This window comes from Astyanax mexicanus, chromosome 12, assembly GCF_023375975.1.
Source record: "Astyanax mexicanus isolate ESR-SI-001 chromosome 12, AstMex3_surface, whole genome shotgun sequence".
NCBI classification, from domain to species: Eukaryota; Metazoa; Chordata; class Actinopteri; order Characiformes; family Acestrorhamphidae; genus Astyanax; species Astyanax mexicanus.
The window spans coordinates 35,413,914-35,438,091 of record NC_064419.1 but is presented as its reverse complement, the minus strand read 5'-3'; the positions used below and the strand labels follow the sequence as shown (position 1 = coordinate 35,438,091).

Genomic DNA, 24,178 nt, shown 5'->3' with positions numbered 1-24,178 from the left:
ATATGTGTAGTCAATTTCCTACCTCTCACAAACTGACTGTTTTTTAGTCGAAAGATACAAGCTGGACAATAATATTAGATGAGATTACTCAGCTTTAGCATCTGGCTGCATTACTCTGTGTAATTTCTGCTCACATATGACTTGAGTAGTCATGCTGATGTAAGTATTTATAAGTATACATAATTAACACTGCACTGCTAAGGTAAATGTATGACTTATTTTGCACTCTTAGATAATTGTGTGACTAGAACAGCACTGCTGAAGTAAATTCATGATTAGAATAGCTGCACTGAAGTAAATTTATTGTGCTTTGTTGGTTTGTCTTCAATTCTTATTTTTGAATTGTAATTTTTATAAATGATTTTTCTTTTCAAAGCAAGACAAAGATATAATTAGTCTATGTTATTTACTTAATAGTGAAAAAAATATGAAAAATGTAACTGTAAATGTAAGTGTTTACCTTCAGACAAAAATTTAGATTTCTGTGCATCCCTTGTCTAAAACACTTTTACTTGATTTGCTGTGGCAAGACATACTGTTGCACGTTGCTCATTCAAGTAGGGGCTCAGAAAATCTGCATTATTATGAAAGAATTTCACAAAAGATTCTCTTATAAGATTGTCTTAACTCCAGAAACGCACAGATTCATTACTCTGCCTTGTCTGACATCAGCCAATTCACCACTCGAACAAATGAGCATGAAGTGGTGCATGGGCTTTCACAGGAACTTTATTGCTATACTGATAATGACTTGTTCAATTCATACAACCACAGTGGGAAATTAACAACTAGCACTGTGAGACAATCCATCCAAACGAGCCACTTTATCTAAATTGGACAGCTCCTGCAACAGACAACACAGAAATGACATTAACCGTGACAAGTTAATGCTGTCCCAAAATGCAATAACAATCTTGCTATATCATATATTCGCACAGAGATATTGCAGGCCTCTGCACAGTCCATAAAGAGCGAGGGGAGAAAAAGTGCACAAAATGAACTACAGCCATGGGCTACACACTTTCCTACTCCTTCAGCTCCACTTCAGAACACGGAACTGCAGTTAGTGCCGACAAATGAGAAAACTGAGTCATCATTATTGGCCTAATATTGGAAGTACAGCCAGAAATGACTAAATCATTACTTCTGAGCATCCCATTTGTGCTCAAAAACACACTGATGCGTGCGCAGTAGTTCAAGAGGTACATCTGTGTTTTTCAAACTCACTGGACAAAAAAAATGAACAGCCAGGACAGTGACAAGTACCACAGACCCACATACAGACGACTGTGGGCAGGCCTGTCACGATAAAGACCAAATAATGACGTATTGATTTACATGAATCATTTCTGCTAACCTCAATATTGCCCACTATGTGCATTTGTATGAATGTTTAAATGAGAATCAACGTCACCAATAATTTTAGTTCAGTTGTTTTTCTTCTCTGTGAGCAACAGCACCATCTATTATCAAGGGAAATAGGGCAGTACACACAATGACTAATACATTAGCAATAACAGCAGCACAAACATTGTGATTTTACAATCAACTGAGGAATCCAGGCATTGGCTAGGCCTTACACAATAATTACCATATCAATTGGTGGGGAGTAGGTTAACTAAATTAAGTATAGCTAAGCTAAGTAAACAAAACTGTTAAAAAAATAAATACATTTCTTTTAAAGTCAAATGAGCACTAGATGTTAATCTACATAGATTTCTCCCTTGAAGGCTGTTTATTTGGGTGAGTAAAGCGCTTCTGTTTATTTACAGTAAGCTCAGATTTTCCGATTTTCACTAAAGCTGGGTGCAATACCATTAGCATTAGTGGCTAATCGCTCTGTTCATCCCACATAGCTTGTTTTAACGTGATAAACGTGCATGCTACAATCCGATCTACTAGCCTCTTAACGGCAAAAGAGCTAGCACTTAGCGCGGTAAGCAGCTAATGCTGCTCCAACAGTGCTAGTCGGGGTTAGCAGTAGGTTACAGGTTGATGATGCTCACCTTTGAAAGGCGAAAGAGCTAGTGCTAAATGCGGTTAGCGACTAATGTTAATACTGCTCCAGTCTCTAAGTTAGAAAACAAAACTGAAACTCTTTTATAATGCCTTACAACCTGACTGCTAAAATCCATACATAAGGCACACCGGATTATAAGGCACACTGATAATTGTTAAGATAATTAGATTTTAAGTGCACCTTATAGTGTGAAAAATATATATATTTTTTACTTATTGAACAATATTTAGGCCCTACCTAAATACGTTTTTGCTGACTTTAATTACAATTGTGTTTTTAATATTATCAATATTTAATATTAAACTATTTTATCATAACTATATCAGTGGAATAATATGGTCTTAACTAGGGATGCACTAAATATGTGTCAAATGAAGTTACTGGGTCATAAATGGAAAAGAAACACTTTTGGTGTCTGGCTAAATAATTTATATCACACAATGATGTTTTGGTTGATGTGACCAGATTGCAATCAGCATGGAGTGAGGTACTCTTTATTAAACCTGCACAATAACATGTTCAGTATTCAGGCTTTGGTTGCAGCCCAAATTCTTAAATTCAGTGCATACCAAATCTAAAAATAACAATACAAGCAATCATTCAATATCATTATCATGTTCTGCCTTTAAGTATCACACTTTTAAAATAACATCAATGCTCTCTTGCATTTTGTGAATGGATTTTAAGCATTTTGTTTTAAATCATAAAATGATCTGGTATGGGCAGCAGGCAGTGTGATCTACATAGCTCCAGGGGCCTGGAGTTGAGAGTTTGCTCCTTGCTTTATTCTGTAAGAAGTTTAGGGTGTTCTTCCTGTGGGTTTCCTCAGGGTGCTCTGGTTGCTTTCTCCCTTAACACTCAAAAAGCTGAATAGTAGGAGAACTGACGATTCTGAAATGATTTGAAGTGCAAGGAAATATCAAGCATATTTAACCCCTCCCTGCAATGAATACACATTCAGGGACATAGACGAGTTTGGGTATTGAACCAACAGCCCATAGATGGATCATTTCTTAATCCTGTCAATTATTGTTAATCAGCTTGGAAATTCCTTGTTAATGTAAAAGACTCTCAATGCCATTTGTATCCCACAATCACTCTGTGAGCATTCATTAAAAAGCTTTAGCACTTGACTTGTTTGACTCATCCATTCTCCAGCATGACAGACCTTTCCTCAGGCCTCAGCATGTTTACATATGCAGTGCACAGCAAAAAGCCCAGCTAGCCATTAGGCTTTTTCTCCCCTCTCTCTTCTCCCTTGCTCTCAGTCTGGCTGACCTTGAAAAATTAGCCCTTAATGAGATATGTGCTTGTAACAGCCCCATTTAGCTCATTCCAGAAAGAGCAAACCGATTCCATTCATTTCAATGTCAGCTTGAGCTTAGTAGTGAAGCAGTTTCTTAGCTTCCAAATCATCTGTAAAACAAACAAACCTACTGCTTAAAAGGTGCTCTCGGCCAGCCTGAAAGGAGAGGGAAGGAGAGGCGAGGGTAGAAAATACAGGCAAGCAGGAGGTAGGAAAGAGAATTTATAAAGCCCACTAACTACCTGGATACCCCTCTTGAGAGTACATCTTTCAGCCAATTCAGTGAGTAGCTATTAGCACAGCAACACAGCAAAGCCATTGCACAAAAAAACTAATCGGTCCATCTCTAGCAAGAGACATAGGGAAAGAAGACAGCTGCAGAAAGAGAAACAAAGCCAGGAGGATGGCAGTGAGACGATAAAGGCCAGCAGCTCATCTGATGGCTTGGAGGGGGGTAACAGGCCTTTTAAAAGTGGAAAGGGGCAAGGGGAGCTGGAGCTGCAGTGTTGGGACAGCACATGCTCTGATTGAGTTTGTGGCCTAAGAGAGAGGGTTGGTCACTGCACTCCAACGCACGCCCCTCGGCACCACACAACAGCCTGTAATGGGTTTTAGCGTTATCACACGAAGACAAACATTCAGAGTTTGCAGGACAGATGAGAGAAAGAGAGAGAGTAAGAGAGAGAGTGCATTTGAGCATGAGAATGTTTTTTCAGAGCACTCTGACCTACAGACTGATGAGTCTCTCCCTTCACACAGAGCTACTGTATTGAGAGAAGTGCAGAAGCAGAGCTTATAAGAAAGGCAGAGGGGCAGAGGGAGCACTGAGGAGCGACTGAGACAAATAGAAAGATTGTAATGGAAAAGAGAGGATTATTCAGATAGAACCCAGCTGAGAGGGAGCTCCACATTTTCTCAAAAATGGCAAAAACCTGAACCAAATCAAACCAATCAGTTAGAGTAAGAAGAATAAAAATGGAGCCATAAAAAATAATTGAAATCAATCTTCATTTAACTGTTGCTTTATCGATTTCCATATCCTTATACTTGATCTTTAAAAATATCCTATTTTGGACAAACAATAAATAATTAACAATTCTTTAGAACGGTAGACTACGTGTTTCTTGTACAATTACAACTACAATTCTATATATTACAATAATATATAATATTTTATACCCATACACAACCTGTTACTGTAACAAAAATATCCCTAGATTAACTCGAATTAAATAATAATGAATCAAATAAAAAGTTATTCAATTAGCCATAATTATCAATCAGTATTAGGAAATAAATTGTACCTTCTCCAGCCCAACAACAAGGGATGTATACTGATGGCAGGGCAATAGGTATCAGTCAATGGCTATTCTCCCCTCTGTTCTGTGAAATTTGGAACCACAATCAGAGTTTTGTCCAGACTATCTTACCTACCTAACCAAAGCATTTAGAACTTTAGAATTTTTCTATAATGCTAATTCAGCTAGTTGTAGGTATTACATTTTTAACATTTTAAAAGTGTTTACCAATCAAGCCTTACATTTATAAGTGTTACATTAAAAACACTGTGATAAGTAAGAAGGAAAACATTAAATTACAGAGAAAAAGAAAAAAAAATTAACTGGGCTTTGAAATGGAAAAGTGAAAAGCAGGGAAGAAGTTGTGTTGATGAAGTTCTGGGTCCATGATAATAAAAGATCTGCCTAATGGCATAATGTTACCAGGAAGGGGAACACAAGGTACAGGAGATTCAAAGCCAGCCTATAAAAAGTCCATTTAAGCAAGCAAGCTGTTCAGAAGCAGAATCTAAAAGCACAGGCACGGTGAACAGCACTCACTGCCCAAATATGCAAGACCTCCACCAGAAGCAACATTAAAGTAATAACCCCCAGCGGTACAAGGGGTATATATCAATACGTTCAGTAGGATCCTTTTCTTTTAATTACGTTGTTCTTTCATGATCTAATTATTCTGGTCATTGCAGGGGTGTTTAAGGTTACAGAAGAAAAAAAAAACATCAGCGTAAGACCTCTGAAGCTTCCTTCCCTCCTGCACGGCTGTTAATTACTGAGACTAAGTGCACCATTAATCGATTAGACGTCTTGACGCAATATCTCATATCTCAGCTTTAGCACTCCTGGAAACTGCCTGAAGAAATATGAGGCTTTTTTGTTCTAAAGGATGGCATGTTTTATAGCCTAGGCTTTTGAGTCGCCCTTCAATCGTTAGCTCTTCCAAGAAGCATTCTACAAATTGGTGACATTGTTGAGAAATATAGAGAACGTACCCAACCAGGTTAGGCTTTTGTCCAAGGCAGCTATTAGCACCATCAACAGTGAAGGCCCTATCCTGGTTGTGCAACCACTTCAGATTTCTCTAAGTACATCCACAGAGAAACTGCCCTTTTAAAATCAGTGACTTACTGTGAGTGTGGTGAAGAGAAAAAAAAAACACTGTTCTAAAGATGTACTACCACAAGAAGAAAGGTCAAAAGAGAAGAACAAAAAGAGAAGATTTTAAGGACATACCAGCTAAATATCTGCAGTTTTTAATGATAAAAACACGCCTCTTGCAGAAAAGTGAAGTGAAGTGAAGTAATATATACTGATTGCTTAGGAACAGCCAAAACAAAAAAAAAGTTGTGAGGTGTTATCTTGAGAGTTAGACTGAACACTGGCCAGTTTACTTGTGGTAAGGTTTTTTTAGGACATTATCAGTTTGAGTGAGGGATTTAACGTTCCCTAACATTTCAACTATTACAACCCATAGAGGACAGCACAGTGCATGGAAATGATGGTCACTGGTAGTATCTGTTTAGAAATGTCCATACTTATAGACAAGCAACTCAATAAAAAATAAATAATAATCCACATTCAGTGCAAGAGGCCCACCAAACAGAACTTATCTGGCAAGTTAGCACAGCATTCCTTTGCTCCCATGAAACTGGAACATGGAAACAGTATGGTGTACCATGACTTTTGCCATCTCCCATGATGCTTGGCATGTCAGTGTATTATTCAGTGTATTATCAAGCAATCAAACTATAAAAAACATCCACAGGTTCCAAAACACTAGGAAGCCTCTAAAAAAGAGATTAGGTCATTTATATTTCCATTCATCTTCTTACTCACTATCAGGGCAGGTTCTCTCTGGATACAGAGCCTACATGAAATCAATAGGTATAAGGCAGGAATACCCAATGGATAGGTGGACAGGTTGCCAGGTCATTCACTCACACACAAAGCTTGTTTACCTACCATCGAGTGTTTGTGGGGTGGGAGGAGCCTGGAGCACTGGAGAAAAATCCATGGTAAGAAAAAAAAATGTAATGGACTTTAAAATAGCATTCAAATGGGTTTGTCTGAAAGTGAAAATATTAAGGGTATTCAAAATGTGCATTGCAAAAAATAGCAATCATTTCTTAAATGTATTAAATAAATGAGTTAAATCGATTAAACATAATCGACAGCCCCATTAACTTAAAGCACTGGTCACTCAAACGTATTGTTGCATTCAGTCTAGATGGCTTCTCTCAGTAACAAGCCAGTCTACCCCTCAGACGCTGCCAGGCAGTCTGTAGGTATGAGGCAGTGAGGAAGAGAGAGACAGTGGTACCTGATGGTTGTGACCTGGCTGACCTCACCGTCTCGTTAACGCGCTGCTACCAGCTTGGGTGTCTGTCATACCTTCATTAACCACATGGACCTGGCGTGCTTATTAAACCAATTCATTATTCCCCCTATCGAGCGGCGGTAATGAGAGCTTCCCAGACCGTGAAGGGGGAGGAGGGAGGGAGGGAGGGAGCAGGAGTTTAGGTGATGGCTGCACTTGGAGAAACAATAGAGCTCCAAACCCCAGATAAATGTGAGGACAGGGAAGAAGTAGGGAAGCTGTTACTGAGACATACAACAGCAGGGAAGCTCCAATCGACCGAACGCTGATCCAAATCGGCCAGTTGGAGTTGAAAATGACTCCATTGGCGGCCTCCAAATTAGTCAATCTCCTACACAGAGTTTAGATGACGCAAACCGCACAGGTCATTTTCCAACATCACTACAGGATATTCTTGTGTGCAATGTGCTTTAGCCTGTATGGCCTTTTTCCTCTGCATGACTAGAAAAACAATACAAAAACAGTTTGCATATGAAGAAAACATTCAATAACACACAACTTAAATAAGCGTAAAAAGGCTGCAGCTTCTAGAAAATCACTCCTTTCCTAAACATCAATACAGAAGAATCCGCCGATGCTGCTTATTAAACAACAGGCCTGTTAGCACAGGAAAAGTCAATTTAGGCTGACTTATTTCCCTTTGGAAAAAGCATTTATTAGTGTGCTGGGCTTCCAATATTTACATACAGGCTATGTTTAAGATAAGGCATATTTTGTGCTATAATTTTTGTTGCTTAAGCACTATGCACTAATCTTCGAAAAAAGATAGTTGCATCCAGAAGGAAAAGTAAGATTGCAGAGCTTTTCGGAAAGCAATAAACAATAAATGCTAAAAAGTAAGCAAAATTTGAGCATTGTTTATTGTGTAATAATGTAACATGCCCTATGTATCGTATGGAGTCGCAGGGATTCCTAATGGTGTCCTGTGATAACCCATCCCATGCAGTGGATGCATGAGGATGAAACAGAATCTGGGTAATGTGGGTAAAAAAAAAGCTTGTCCTGTTGGAACAACCAGCAGTGTGTTTGTGTGTTCAGAAAAAAAGAGTGCCAATAATTTCATAGATGCCTCAAAAGGCAAGACAAGACAACGCACTATTAGGATACAAAAGACATTATTCCACATAAATACAATCTGTATCTGACTTCAGCTGTGCACAGCATTTTAAAATTTTGCGCAATATAGCATACATATAAGAACTGTGATGCAATAGATGGTTTAAAGTAAAGCTGGACAATATGGCAAAATAAATTTTTATAATGCACTATATATTTTTTTCAAAGTTCTAACATGCAGACAACAGGCATGATAGTCAGAGCGTCTATGTCAGAGACTTAGAAAACACTAGGGCTGAAACGGTGCATCGACATAATCGTCAAAGTTGATTACAAAGAACTCTTGACTCAAAATGTCATTGTTGAATAATCATTAATGTGTAATTGCAACACACAACACAAGGTGCATGGGAAAGAGGTGTAAGGGGAACTCAATCAGGCATCTTAGACTGGTTACACACTTAATTCCACATTTAAATATTTTCTGTTGTTTTAAAGTGATAAAGAAATAAGAGATCTAGACCTGAGGTCACTAATGGGCGGACCGCGGTCCGGGTCCGGACCTAAACGTTGTCCAATGCGAACCCAAACCTACTGGGAATGATTTAATTGTATACATGTTTTGCGGCGCAGTAACATCACAGACCAATCACGTGTGGGGTAAGATCACCAAACACTCTCCTCTGTCAATCAGATCTGTGCAGAAGCGGTAAGAAGAAAAAAAAAAAAAAAAAAAAAAAAAAAAAAAAAAAAACACACCACTCCTCACGCGGGATCGAACCCGTGGTGTCAAGGTCACGGTCACGGTCACGGTCACGGTCCTGCTGTTTAGGCTGTTGAATTGGGACGCGACCTTGAAAAAAACGCCTTTATAAGGAGATAGGGAGCCCGAGAACGGGCGGAAACTAAAGTCACGCCGATCGCGAAAGAGAGACAGGCGAGGATTTTATACAAAATCTGTCCAGAGAGGTATTTTTTAATTTTATTATATATTTCTTTCATCATAGTTCAAACAACCTTACAGGATATAGCACTAAATCATAACAAAAGTTAAAAATCTGTCCCGACCTTGGCCTGTCGACATTTTCTCTAACTGGACCATACTGAAGTCTAATTAAATACCCCTGATCTAGACAATTTTGTGACATGCAGACTTGAGCAAATAAGGTAATGCATGCATTGAAACAAGAGCAGAAGACAGATATGACAAATTATTGTTGATTAATCAAGTAATCAGAAAAATAATCAACAAATTAATCAACTACCAAAATAATCATTAGTTGCAGACCTATGATAAAAGCTGTGAAAATGACCAGCAACAAAGACTGCAAGTCACCGTCATCTAGAAAACGCCCTATATAACTGTCTTGTTGGCACAGAGAAGATGGATAGATGATCTGTGTGACTAAGACACTACATCACCTCCCAGGTGCTGCAACAACAGGACAGACAGTGGTTAGCCACTCCCATCGGCATTCTGTGATCCCCCCTCGTTCGCGGAGCGGGAGACAAATGGCAGGCTGGAAAGCGCATCCATCAGTTGTAATGAAGCTGGATGATTAGGGCAGATCAGGAGCACTCAATCAGAGAGGAACACGACAAGAGGAAGAGACAGGAGAAAAGCTGGAGAGGTGGGGAGACAAAGCAGTGATTGGGGGGTGGCATAAGAAACAAGGTGGAAAAAAACTGTGGATGAGAGAGAGAGTGAACGAGAGAGAGAGAGAGAGAGAGAGTGCATCAGACTTCTTAAACCGAATAAAGAAGGGATTAAAAGCAGTAAAAGCCAGTATTAAAAAGGTGAGAACACCGAATGTGGAAACCGGAGCTGAAGAGACTAAGAAAAAACGTTTTCTGAAGAAAGGCGACGCACTGAATAAGCAGAGGGGAAGGAGCAGAGGCCTAGCGAACCCTGTACAGTCCCACAGATTCCGCAGCTAACCAGCAGCTATTCATCATTCGCCATCCTACATTACATTTAAAGGCTTCCATTTCACCCTCTGGAAAGAGGCCTCCTGGTTACAGGCGATGGTGACCATGATGTCACATTTCCTCCAGCTCAGACAAAAGGAAAAGCCATCACTGTGCAGAGAGGGAGGGCCAGAGGTGAGCAGAGGTCCACCGCTAGCCATGAATCATCATATAACCTGCGGAAGTGTCAATAACCTAGTACGTCTCCTTTCTTCAGCGTTCCCAAACCTGGAGGTCTCTGGAGACTCATGACAAGGAGGTATTTGGGTCCAATTATCTGTACACATACAAGCAATGCTTATAATAGCACAATAATTAAATATAACCCTCAAATAAAAAGGTCATAATGTTGTGCCTCAAGGGAACACTTACATCTCAGAACTAGGTGGATCGGGATCAGGGCTGGCTCAGACATTGTAATGGACCAGCCATTTGCTTTTAAACCTCAATCCTGTTCTAATTCTTAGTTCCACCTGTTCTCTGTGCTTCTTTTTTGTGCTCAGACAACATCCCTATACATTCTCTATTAGTATATAAAAAAAACACTTATTTTAACTGACAAATGCAGCAGCGTTACCATCCAAAATAAGAATAAAGCTGACTTCAAATGCTAACTCTCCATTCCACCTTATATAGTGCAGTGTTTACACAGTGTATGTTTCAATAGCAGAATGTAACTGCTGCATTATTTAAGGTGGAATTCCACGTCACACAGCAACAGCAAACAGTATACAGAACGTAAGTTAAACCTGTTTGTAAGTTAGTATGTCAGAAGAGTAATATTTGAACAACTGAAAATTTTTTATTGTCTATTTTGCTGCTTTTGGCCACAAAAACATTCCCAGTTGAACTGTATTTGTGAAGCAACAAAAATGTTTTATTTCATTCTGTCCATTTGGGGGACTGTAAGTATTTATCACTGTTAATTAACAATATAAAGCTCTGAAAAAAAATAAGAGAGCACTTTTCTTTCTGAGTCAGTTTATCTGATTTTGCTATTTATAGTTATATGTTTGAGTAAAATGAACATTGTTCTTTTATTCTATAAACTACAGACAACATTTCTTCCAAAGACAAAAAAAAATAATGTCACGTAGAGCATTTATCTGCAGAAAATGAGAAATGGCTAAAATTACAAAAACAAATGCAGATCTTTCAGACCTCAAACAATGCAAAGAAAACAAGTTCATAAAGTGTTAAGAGTGCAAAAATCCATGTTTGGTGGAATAACCCTGGTTTTTAATCACAGTTTTTATGCATCTTGGCATGTTCTCCTCCACTAGTCTTACACACTGCTTTTGGATAACTTTATGCCACTCCTTTAGTAAAATCAAGAAAGAACAATCATTAAGTGGTCTCTTAGAAACACATAGATTTGACTGGATCATTATGACAGTCAGGGTGAAAGTCAGCATTATCATTCATACAACTGAATCAAAACAGGCTTCTTAACATGTGCAAAACTGCTTGCTTAACATCTGTAAGTTCAAAGCTGTAATGTTTCCTTCTTTCCTTTGTCACATATCTGTTCACTTCATAGGTAAAGCTTTGTGATTCTGCAGTCAGAGACTAGTCTTAGAGCACCACCTGCAGGCTGGAGTACAGGCAGTCCACCACAGAGCATCACAGTACACAGTAATGTCACCACTCTCATTCATCATCCCCAAGCACAGTCAAAAACTGACATGTTCATTTAGATAATCATAAAGTTACACAGCTATTAGTTAGGCCAGAATTTCAAACACACACTCTCACACACACACACATATATATATCCAACCCCAAACGACTGCATACGGCTGGAGTTTTGGGGGGATTTTTCTGCAGTGAGTCTATGCGGTAATGCACATTCCATTTTCATTCACTGGGGCCGCATAAATTATTCTGAGCGTCTCTCCAAGGGACATACCACACATTCTCGCAAAAACAAAAAAAATACAGCACTCCAGAGAGAGGCAGCGAGAGCAAGAGAGACACATATTTCAATTAAGATTTCTGGGAAAGCATCCACTGCACTGATAACTGTTGAGTGAACACAGATCGACTGCCTAATCTTCCTCGAGACACAGTCCATCAAAGCACACGGGGGCCAGCGCCGCGTCCTTGTACGAGCAGGACAGGCCCGAAAGGCCAAATGTGCAGTCGGGATCAGTCCTCACACAACCTTAGAAAGAAGAATAAAGAAAAGAAAAAAAAAATCACCACTCAGGTTGCAACAGATGAACCTTTTCAAAGTTCCCCTCTTTGTCCACCAGGGATTTTCAAGGTGTAATCCCCCTACGAGACACTTAAAGGACGCTTCGCTGAGTCTCATATTGTACAGCCCAGACGTGACATTTAGAGAGTGCTCGGCTTCTTCCCGAGCGCTTTTTTGTTCTTGACCAGACAGTAGCAAAACATATCGATATCAATTTGTCTCACTTCGTCAAGCCATCAAAGGAGACACGGGATTCATCAATGGACGTGATTACTTTCCTTCTAGCTAACGCACAAAGAAAGTGATGAAAACTCCAAACAAGCCTTTAATGACTTGAAAAGGTTGAGTTTTTTTTAGTTGAGTGTCTTCCCCAACAATGATCGACTGGGAAGCTTCAAAGCGTTTCTCCTTTGAGCCGAGATAAATAGAGGCAAACAGAGGCAAACAAGTCCAACACGGTCGACAATTTCCTAAGAACCTGCAAAAACGTGGCGAGGTGAGGAAATTGATAAGGGGAAATTGGCGCAATCAAAAGACTCAATGATAGAAGAAGTGCGGTTGGCCTGATTTGCCAATACTTGCTTAGATCTGATGGAAGAAGGGGGGGGTTGGGGGAAGGGAAAAAAAATTAAACAAAAGGTCAATAGATGGTATATGCATGTCACATCACAGTTGGTGTAAACATTACTGCAGTTGTGCTCACCAAAAAAATACAGTAGTTGCGTCAGTTAAGGTAGGATGGGTCCCTGGTAGGCCTGTCCTATAAAGGCTCCTTCAGAGTACCCTGTTGGTCACACATTTGATACAGTCATGTACGAACGACATGAAGAAACTAAGACATTTCTTTTCATTTCTTCACAAAAGTTATTTTGCAAAGGATACATCAGTTGCATCATTCAAATCACTTCAAACGTTACTCCAAATCAGTCAAATGTATATGAAGGATCCTTCACTTTGGATCAGCCTTAAATGACGTAGCGACCGAGAAATGCAGCCCACCTAGGATGAAGCCTACACTTTGGAACCCAGCTAGACTGAGTGGGAGCAATAGCATTCACTATGAAGGCTATAAAAACACAAAATGGGAAAGAACTGTTGTGTGATTGACTGTGCTAACAGATTCAGAAAAAAAATCAGAGCCATTTCTCTACAGACTGACAAAAGCTAAACTAGTGAGAAGGAAATGGACTTCTCGATTCATGGAACCAGCTGGACTCCAGCCACTTAAAAGTGTAGCTTTCAGGCGTTGCTTAATGCAGCGCTTCTCAATCCTGGTCCTGGAGTACCACAACCCTGCAAGTAAAGAGTTTTACTTCAGATAAATATTATCCAGTGGTTAGAGCCCAGGGCCATCAAAGACAAGGTTCAATGCCCGGGCTTAGGCAAGGACTAGGGTTGGGCGGTATGACGGTATTTCGGTATACCACGGTATTTAAACATGTTGACGGTATTGTAAAATAGTGACGGTATATTAACCACGTGACGTGCCAAACCTGAACTTTGAAAAACGGACGTTTAAGACATTCTGCGCGTCCACAATGAAAGAGCAGTAGGAGGGGTAAACTCAATAAACTCTAAAGGTTTCACTATTTTTCCCAAAAATTATCGCCACAAATAGCCACATTTGTGCTGAAGTGACAATAAATCCCTAACAACCAACCAACCAACCACCGAAATGATCAGATTTATCAGTTTATCCTGCAGCATGGGGTGTTCAGTGTGAGTTACTCAAGTTACAGCTGTTTCCTTAAATATTCCTCATCTCCTGTTTCTCTACAAAACATTTTTTTTTTTATGTCACTCACGCTCATATTCTAATACCGTACAGAATTCTGCAGTTTCCTCAGAGTTTTCTGTCATTATTTCGCAGCTAGCTCGAGCGCTGTAAGACTGAATGCGAGCTCATCCGCGCGTTTAAAGCTCAGCAGCATTTAATAAAAACAGATTAATAGATATAAAATAGAAAAAATAACTAACTAAACCTAGCTCAAAATGGTAAAAGAAATATAATCTAATGAATTTTAAAATAACGAAAAATAAATAGTGTACACACAGGTAAAAAGCTAAAAAAATATACATAAAAAAAATAAATCCGCGCATTTAATAAAAACAGAAAAATATAGGTATGAAATAGGAAAATAACTAACTAAACTTAGCTCAAAATGCTAAAAGAAATATAATCTAACGAATTCTAAAATAACAAAAAAGAAATAGTCTACACACAGGTACAAAAATAAAATAATATACATCAAAAAAATCATCCGCCCGTTTAAAGCTCTGCAGCATTTAATAAAAACAGAAAAATAGATATGAAATAGGAAGGTAACTAACTAAAGCTTAAAATGTTAAAGGAAATATAATCTAACGAATTCTAAAATATGAAAACACACAGGTACAAAAATAAAATAATATAAGCACTTTTGTCCCCAGCACTTTGTGTAACGTGGACTGTTACAAATTAACGATTAGTTGACAATGAAATTTGTAGTCGACAAACTTAAATAATAAACGTTGTTGATTATATCGACTAATCGTCGCAGCCCTACCTAATATTATTAAGAAAAACTTCCTAACAAACTAACTGATGAGACATTGAAATCAAATACATAAAAATATCCAAAAGCCAGATTTTTGCCCACATATCAAAATTCACAGTTCATTAATTATTTGGTAATTGTGATGGATCACTGTCAAACCTAACTCCCTTGTTTTATTTCCAGCTTGCCCCTTGTTCCCTAAGAAACACAACCTTGTTGCAGTAGAATTAAGGGGCAGCATTAAAGCAAAAAGGTAAAATCAATGCATAGCCTATGTTCAGACCTTAAATCCATGTTACAAAGACATCCCATTTCAATTCAACATAATTAATTAATCATTCCAAATATAGGAAATATAGGTCCAGGTGTCAAAACCGAAGCAGGAAGCTCTTAAAAAGTTAATTAAACATTAGACAGCTACCTTCCCGCTCTCTTTTGCACAGATATTTTATCGGAGCGCGAGTGGCAAGAGCTGAAAATATTCTCTACTCTACTCTGAGAGCTGGTTTTATTCAAGTGTAATTGCAGGATGCTCTCATGTCAAGTTTCCAGGGAACATTATCACTCTATAAGTTCCCTTTTGCACACCATGAAAAGACGGGACGCATTAGGAAGGAACACATTCACTTCAGACAGCAGTCATTACCTCCTCCTTTCAGCTGCATTCAGAAAGCTTACAGGCTTCCATCTGATGTAAATATACACTTTAAACAGAGCTATATATGCTCTTTCTGCTCTTTCTGAAACCACACTACTAAACCATGAGACATAAAAAAACATTTAATAAGTAAAAGCTATTATTTTATTTGGCTAGAATATTAAAATATAATCACACAGTAAAGAAACATGATTCTACATTTGAATCACATATTCCATATTTTAGACTGTTGCATTTCCTTAAAATCATGCAGTAGTTAATTATATTCCATCATTGTGGGGGTTTCTGAAGTTCATAAAGGGCTGTAGATGGTCAACAAGCAGTGAAATACTTTAAAATACATTGTGGAAATACAAAGAGCCCAAACATTAGGGTTATGTTTTGACAAACACATAGCAATACGATGCGCATTACAATAAGCATGATAAAAAAAAAACAATCTGAATGATAAAATCTAAGTAAAAGAAAAGTTTACTTGTATGCAGTAAGAACAGTGGGATGTAATGAAAACATATATTGCATTTAAAAATTACTTAAAATGACGAGTTTCTTTGATTTGATCAAATTGAAAACCTCTGGAATATAATCAAGAGAAAGATGGATGATCACAAGCCATCAAACCAAGCTGAACTGCTTGAATTTTTGCACCAGGAGTGATTGAAGATATCTAAAAGCAGTGTGTAAGACTGGTGGAGGAGAACATGCCAAGATGCATGAAAACTGTGATTAAAAAAAACAGGGTTATTCCACCAAATATTGATTTTTGAACTATGAATATAAACTATTGCATTATTTGAGGTCTAAAAGTTCTGCATCTTTTTTGTTATTTCAGCCATTTCTCATTTTCTGCAAATAAATGATCTAAATAACTATTTTATTTAGAATTTGTTAGAAATGCTGTCCGTAGTTTCTAGAATAAAACAACAATGTTGATTTTACTCAAACATTACACCTATAAATAGCAAAATCAGAGAAACTGATTCAGAAACTGAAGTGGTCTCTTATTTTTTTTCTAGAGCTCTATATACAGTATTGCAAAACAAATTATTGCGATACTTTGATGCATCCCTATTATCTTTCACTCCTACTGCAAAGTGCCTTGTTGACAACTGGGGTCCATAACCACATGTTAACCATACCGTCAGCTCAGAACAACTTGTAATCTTACACACTGGATGCAATATTTGGGTCCAGCCAGAAGCTTCACAAGCCCAGGTGAGGTGTTTTGTCCAGTCTCGTAGTGTCAGCAGAGAACCCCAGGTTCCATAATCTTATAAAAGCCAAATAACACTGCACTGTCCTGTGGAAAATTGGCTCACTATTGTTAAAACAGGCAGGAACTGTGACTTCTAAGGGTTAAAAAATGAAGGGGGTTCAGTAAGGAAGGGGCTCCAGACATCCAACCAATTTTTAAAAATGAGCGTCACTCAAACTGCCAGTCTTCAACACTGCTGTCACTGTTCAATTCATCACAGACTATGAGAAACCGTGAGGAATAGGAAAAAAAAACTTAACTGGGTACATACATGTAATTAGAGCCAAATTGAGGCCACATACCAATCTATTTCAGGTCATCAACAATTCCATTTACATTAGACATTTAGGCTAATTAAAAGTGGGGATAATCAGATCAGCGTGTGTGTAATCTCGCCGCGGATTCGTGCCTGCCTCCCAAAAGCAGGCTGAGCCGCTTCCTATGATATCACCACCCAGGGAAAATTAAAATCATGCGCTTCAAGGAAGCCGAGGAGACGCGAAAAAGCCGGAGAGAAAAGCTGCTGCCGCCGCCACCGCCTCCTCCTCCTCCTCGCTGGCGGAATGCAGATTTAATTGCGAGGAACAAATTAATTGACATTATTATCCATATGCTGGGGTTTTCATGTGTGCTCCAAACTGTCACGAACGTGACTTTAGCTCTTTATTTATTTATTTATTTATTACTTTATAGCTGCAATTTGTCTTGCACCGAGTCTATTTTGGAGATAACCTAATGCCATTTGACTTTTAGTATTGAAAAATTAAATACTGCTCCCAAGCAACAAGGAAAAGTGAGCTTTGCGCCTTTTGTGCATCGTCTTCTGATGAAAACGCAAAGGTAAAATCCCGCTCCCCGCTCTCATTTGTAAAATCACAAACTCAAATGAACCCAATTACTGCCATTAGCTCACAGAGCATATGGAGCATAGAGACTTTGAAAAAAAATGAAGAAATCCTACACTGCTCCAACCTCTGAATCAAAGTCACTAAAAATAAAGGGATTTTATTAGTGTTTACTTGTTAGTGTTAGTTTTCAGTGGGCAAAAAACACTTAATCCAGACATGTTTATTAAAGACGCTTTCATTAATTTACTCTACATGAGCACTGCATAGCATCCAACAGCCTAGAAGTATCTCACAGATTGAAAAACTCCAAATTAAAAAACAAACAGCTTATCATTTGGACAAATACAAAATAAACCAAAATTGTAATACTGATAAAAAAAAAGGGAATAGAAAATTTGGGTGTAAACAGACTCGCTTGTTTCTACTCGTGGTGCTGTTAGTTTTGAAGGTGGGAATACGCTAAACGCCCTCCGTGGGACTTAAACATACACACTGAGAGTCGAGAGAAGAGTCAGCCTCAGTCCAGCCCAAATTAACTCCAGAGTGGTTTGCTTATAGTCAGAAGATGATCCGACCTTAATCTGACCCAACTATCAAATACACTCCTCACGTTCAGCTCAATCGGCTGTTCAGGTGCAGTTTAGTCTGCTTTATTACCCGCATATTTACTACAGGTACTAACAAATTCCATTTCTTTCAGTGCTACAAGCTAAACTGCACTGAAATATGAGCTAGGCCAGAACACAAAACCTTGTTCTTGTATTTACTTTGCTGTTCCACGCCAGACAGGTCTTTAAAAAAAAAAAAAAAAGGTACGACCACATGCTTATGTTTGGTTTCCTTGTGTACAGTTTGGCTTCCTTGTGTAAAAACTAAGGAAAGGGGCAAAACACAAAAAGTTTGCAAACTTGTTAACTGATTCAGATGTGAATCAGAAATTAAGTACATGTGTAAAAACACCCTTAAAATACTTTTAAATTACATTTATTCCGACTTGAAAAGATTATCATGAATTTTCCAAACTAAAATGGACACAAACTTAACTTTTATTTACTTGTTTACTACTTTATTGCTGCAATTTGTCTTGCACAGAGTCTACTTTTGAGATTACATGATGACATTTCACTTTTAGTATTGAAAAGTTAGTTTTGCGCCTTTTGTGCATCGTCTTTTAATAAAAATAAGAAGGTAAAATCCTGCTCCCCGCTCTTATCTGTAAAATCGCAAACTCAAATGAACCCAATTACTGCCATTAGCTCACAGAGCATACGGAGCATAGAGACTGTGAAAAATGAAGAAACCCTACACTGCTCCAGCGTCTGAATCTGAGTCCCACAGACCCACTCGCGCTGACGTTAGTGGCAGGTTCAGCAGTTCAGACCTGACAAGGAGACAAGTGAGCCAATTTAGGAGCCAGGCCTCTTTAGTGAAGTCCAACCTGGGCCTGAAACAAAAAGATTTGATTTGGAGAACATCGCAAGCTGGGTAATTGGCTAAACATGCAGCTTAATTGCTTTTAGTTCTCAAGCTACTTGGCCATAAAGTGGCTGTGAGGGGAAGAGCTGCATGGGATGCGCAGTAAATCTGAATATAGGTGAAAATTCAATTTATCCACGCTGCCCCTGGAGTTCAAAACTGTCCTAATAGCAGCTGGGTCATTAAAAGCCAAGGCCATCTGGGTAAGGTGGAAACCTAGCACTAATTACATGGCATCCAGTGATACTTTCCAAGGCGACCAAGCTATTAGTCTTAGTATTAATGCTCTTTTAGGCTTTCAGAACAAAAACAGGTGTGAGGCGGTGTTCACATTCACAGCAACCAAAGCCATTACTGTTAACAATAATGCAAGTGCTTGGAGTAAAATGAACAGGAAATATTGACTCATTTCTGCAAAGTCCAAATTGCTGTTCAGATTATAAACATGTGAACAAGAATCTTCCATGTCTGCTCTGAACAGGGAGACCACCACATAAGACTTTTCACGTCTACTGTGACTTTTTTATAAGATTTTAATCATACACAGTTACGGTATTTTACTATACGATTATCACGTGGTAAACTTAAAACTGTTTCTCTAAATATATAAACTGAACTTGCGGTAGGAGAAAATGACAACACAAACAATCCATCTTTTTTTAAATTACAATTAAACATCTTTTCTGGCTACCTCTGCTACAAATTAAAACAGGCACTTTGCATCCAGTGTTTATCATTTTTGATTCAGCAGTAAGCAAACTGTCTGCAAACTTTACAGCTTTCCCCACAGATGGGTTTAACTGGAACAGATGCATGGAACAGATGTAAAAGTTCTGGTGTGTTCATACAATCATCATGAAATGTGTTGACAGGCACTATATTATATGATTCAGATCATAATCAGATTTCTGCAGTCATATTCTGATTTATTACACTGGATTAAGGTCTAGAAATTGAACTAAGAAATCTGATTAGGAGATTTCAATTTTAGCTTAGTAATCAAATTTCTTAGTCTGAATTTAAGAATGCAGTATGAAGGACAGTGTTGTGTACTATATTCGTCAGAAAACTTGGAACATGTTCAAGCTGAGCACAAAGGGCAGAGCAATATAGGCTATGGTAACCTGACTTGGCCAATGTGTGTTGATGTACAGTACCAGTGAAAAGTTTGGATACACCTTCTCACTTAATATTTTACTTTATTTATTTTAGATTAAAATTAAAGACAAAATACAAAATAAGGGACACATAAGGAATTATGTAATTAACAAAAAAAAAAGTTTGTCCTCCACAATCCACTGACCTAAACCTGATCAACTGAGATGGTGATTTAGAATAAGATGGAGCGTCACAGCGTGAAGGAAAAGCAGCAACTATTGTTCAGCACCTCCAGAAACTCCTTCAAGAAGCTGAGAAAACTATTTCAGATGACTCAACCTCATGAAGACACTGAGATTAAAATGCCAAGAGTGTGCAGGTCTGTCCTCAAAGCTAAATGTGTAGTATACTTAGAACAATCTTCCTGTATAGCTTTAAATGTCTTCAATAGTACATTTACAAAAACAATAAAAATACACTGAATGAAAAGAGGCGTGTCCAAACCTTTGAATTGTTCTGTACACCACAGGCAGATGCTTTTATAATGTTCATTTTGACCATATCACACACACACTGTCTAAAGATTTAACATCATGATAGATGTTTATTTCAATACACATTAAAAGTAATAAAGCAAGAAGATGCTCTACAGACAGCTACTATTTTAGTTAGAATCTTTGAACGCTTCCAGATCATATGGATTAAAAAAAACTCTCCCTGGCAGGCCGAGACGAGTGGAGGGAGGCTGTAACATGCAGACCGCCCAGAAACAAGTTCCAGCTTTTTAATTATTCAATTATCTCAGCGAGGAGGAGCACAGAGGAGCAGAAAGGCAGAGCAGGGAGAAAGGAAGGAAGAGCTGGCCCATCTACGGATCATCCCCATTCATCATTGATTGGAAGAGACAGAGACAGGATCACTTTACTCCATTAGCAGGGCCGAGGGGGAGGCGGACAGGGCCAGGGGCCTTCATTGTAAATGAGTTGCGCAATTGTGCGATCTGTCACCGAAAACATTCGGGGCCGTCACGATAGAGAGATTCAGATATCAGGGGCAGACCTGACGGTGCCTTGCTACTGAGAGAAAGAGAAGAAAAAGAGAGAGGGAGAGAGAGAGAGAGAGAGAGAGAACAAGACTACAGTTTCAGGGCGGTATGACCTAAGAGATAGAGATTATGAAGATGGTCCATTCACACACAGCTGAAAAAGATGAGGAGCCAAAATGTAAGCCTGTTTTCAAACCAGAAAAAAAAACAAAAAAAAAAAAAACATTCCCACAAAACCAAGTCAATGCATTGTCCACTGCATGCATTGACTCCCAGCAAGAAGGAGAATGTCTATGATGCTATTAGTCCACAATTATCATCAAACCAGGAGCCCTGTGATGATTTCTGGGATGCAAAGAACACAGACAGAATCACAGGATTGAAGCAAAAAAAAGTAGTATAAAAGAATAAGGAAAATCCACAATTTGTTCAGAATACCCCCAACAGGTTGGGACACACATGAACTACAGCTGAATTACTATAATTTAACCATAATGTGCAATACAGATTGACTGCTGTTGTGACTGTTTACACTAATAATTCCCTTAATCTTGATGCAGAGCTGAAAACATACATTTTTAAGTACCACTTAAAAATCATCTGAGTATCCAACACATCTAAAACACAAAAAGAAAAAAAACTACAAATGTCCTACAATGTTCTGTAAAGACCTGTGGAGAACTAATCAAAAAGCCAAAACAATCACAACAATCAACAACATTTCTGCCAAGCACCAGAATGAGGTGGAAAACATGCAATAGGAAATTCAGAGTTCAGCAATGTAATCTGTATTTTAAAAGCAAATCATGTTCCTTTATTACACATAAAATACACATTTACTGTAACTACTTACTTATTTGTATTCAGCGTTTCAGAAGTGCATGTGTTGTACCACAAAGTATAATTATGCCTCTTCCTCCATTGTAATCCTATTCTAAATTTTACAATTTTAAACCTACAGCCTGAAGGTTCCTATCTAAAATCAGCGCTCAATTTTCTTGAATCAATACTCAGACAAAAGCAGATTTTAAAAGCAGAAGATAAGACAATAGCACTGTTTAACAATTCACTTCTACTCCGAGAGAAAGAGACCTTAATGACGAGCTGCAGAGAAGAATGGAGCAGCTAGACATAACAGCTCCTCTGAAACACAGCTAGCTCCTCAGCAGCATAATGAGAGGAGAGGCTGGTTTTGCCAAAATCGCACATCTGGATGTCTGAAACAGAGCGTGTGAGGAACAGGATCTAAAGGGTGCTAAAAGTGCTAAAAGCTCTCCCTTATTTTGATGGATTTGTTTTTAAATGCTGCAAATTAGCTTATTGCTAACAGACCTGGAGGACTACAGGTCACTCAGAGCAAAAGATGATGCTGGATATGTTACTTTACAATCAGCTACCACCTAACTTGAAAGGTGCCTTATTGTATCTTACACAATATTCTGTGATAAAAAACATAGTGATGATATGATAAAAAATCTCTTCTAATACAATTGTTTATTCTTATGGATTATATGCATGTACCAAATATTCTGCACTTTATTATTATTATTTTTTTTTTGCTATATTACATTATTTTAATAAAGGCCTGTCACGATAACTGTTTTACAATAACTACTGTACTATTTTACAATATTATTCTAATATTGAGACAATTTTATGCCAATGACAAAGATAAAATAATTGCATGACAATTCAAATACACACTTTAAAAAAAGTTTTATTAAATAGGAACATTTTGCAAATGGATCTAGAATATAAATATATATTTTTTAAATCCTAAATGAATAAAACTTAAATTAAATGAAAATGCTACTTTTAATACCAGCTCATTCATGTTAATGAACTCTCCCTGCTGAGAAAAATATATGGAGGTCAGCAGAATAAATATAAATATATCAAGGTCATGTACATTTATAGTACGACAATTGTAATTTGTACAAAATTGTAATTATCTTATTTTTATTATTATTATTATTATTATTATTATTATTATTATTATTGGCTTTCTAGGAGTCTTGGTAAGTTACTGTTCTTTACACAATAAGTATTTTGTTCTGCTGAATGTTTTTTTTGTTAAACGTTATGATGCCAGTTTATAAAAAAAAAAATACATTAAAAAATTCAGCGTTTATTTAATTTTACTAAGAATATCTTTATTGCAAAAACAATAATGATATATTTTTAGGACATTACATTTGCTTAGGCTTTTTATTTTACATATTCTGTCAATTCTTTTTTACATTTGAGCTTACTTGCGATTTGTGTTTTCTACATTCTATTAGCTTTTTATCTCATCTTATTACTTATTTGATGTAATCAGACAGTCATCATAGCATTTCACTGTTAGTTGTTGCAAGTATGATTATGTATGGGACACATAAACTAACTTAACTTCTTTATGGAATTATGTTTAATTGATCTGAGGATAATTACGAGGTGTTGAGTACAGCCAAATCCCCATGCTTCCTCCACTGTAAGCTGTTATTCCATCCATTTACCGGTATATTAAAAAAGAACCTCCAAGGACTATATATATATGGATTATATATGAACAGAGACCACTTTAGAACAGACTGATTATTTTACACGGTTTATAAAAGGAGCACCACTGCCCCCTGGTGGCAGCACAGCAGCACTGACAGAGGCCTAGCTTTTAAGGAGTGGTATTTACAAGAAGGAGCTGAATGCAATTAGGAACTTTTGACAACCCTGACTAATTGGTGGCATCGACTCCCTCGGGACACATCTGCGTCTGGGCTATTTTTGGTGCAAGTGCAAATCATGATTCGCAGACCACAGAGCTCAATATCCGATGGCATTTGAAACTTCTCATTGGACCACAAGAATAAAAAGCAAAAAAAAAAAAATTTACACCACAGAAAAGAGACGACCCAATGTGACCACCATCCTTTTTATGTACCCCTTTGCTAGCTTAGAGCTATTGCTAATAATCAGTAAATTCTTCTAAAACACTGGCCAAAAGCAAAAACAGATTTAAAATAGGATCCACATGTTATTTAAAAGAAGTGCCCACAGTAGGTC

General features: G+C 37.9%; 1 protein-coding gene across 1 annotated transcript in view; it reads right to left on the bottom strand.

Moving 5' to 3' along the window:
• Positions 1 to 24,178, bottom strand: part of fbxl17 (F-box and leucine-rich repeat protein 17) — a 426,729-nt gene that overhangs the window by 394,549 nt on the left and 8,002 nt on the right. The window lies entirely within an intron of this gene.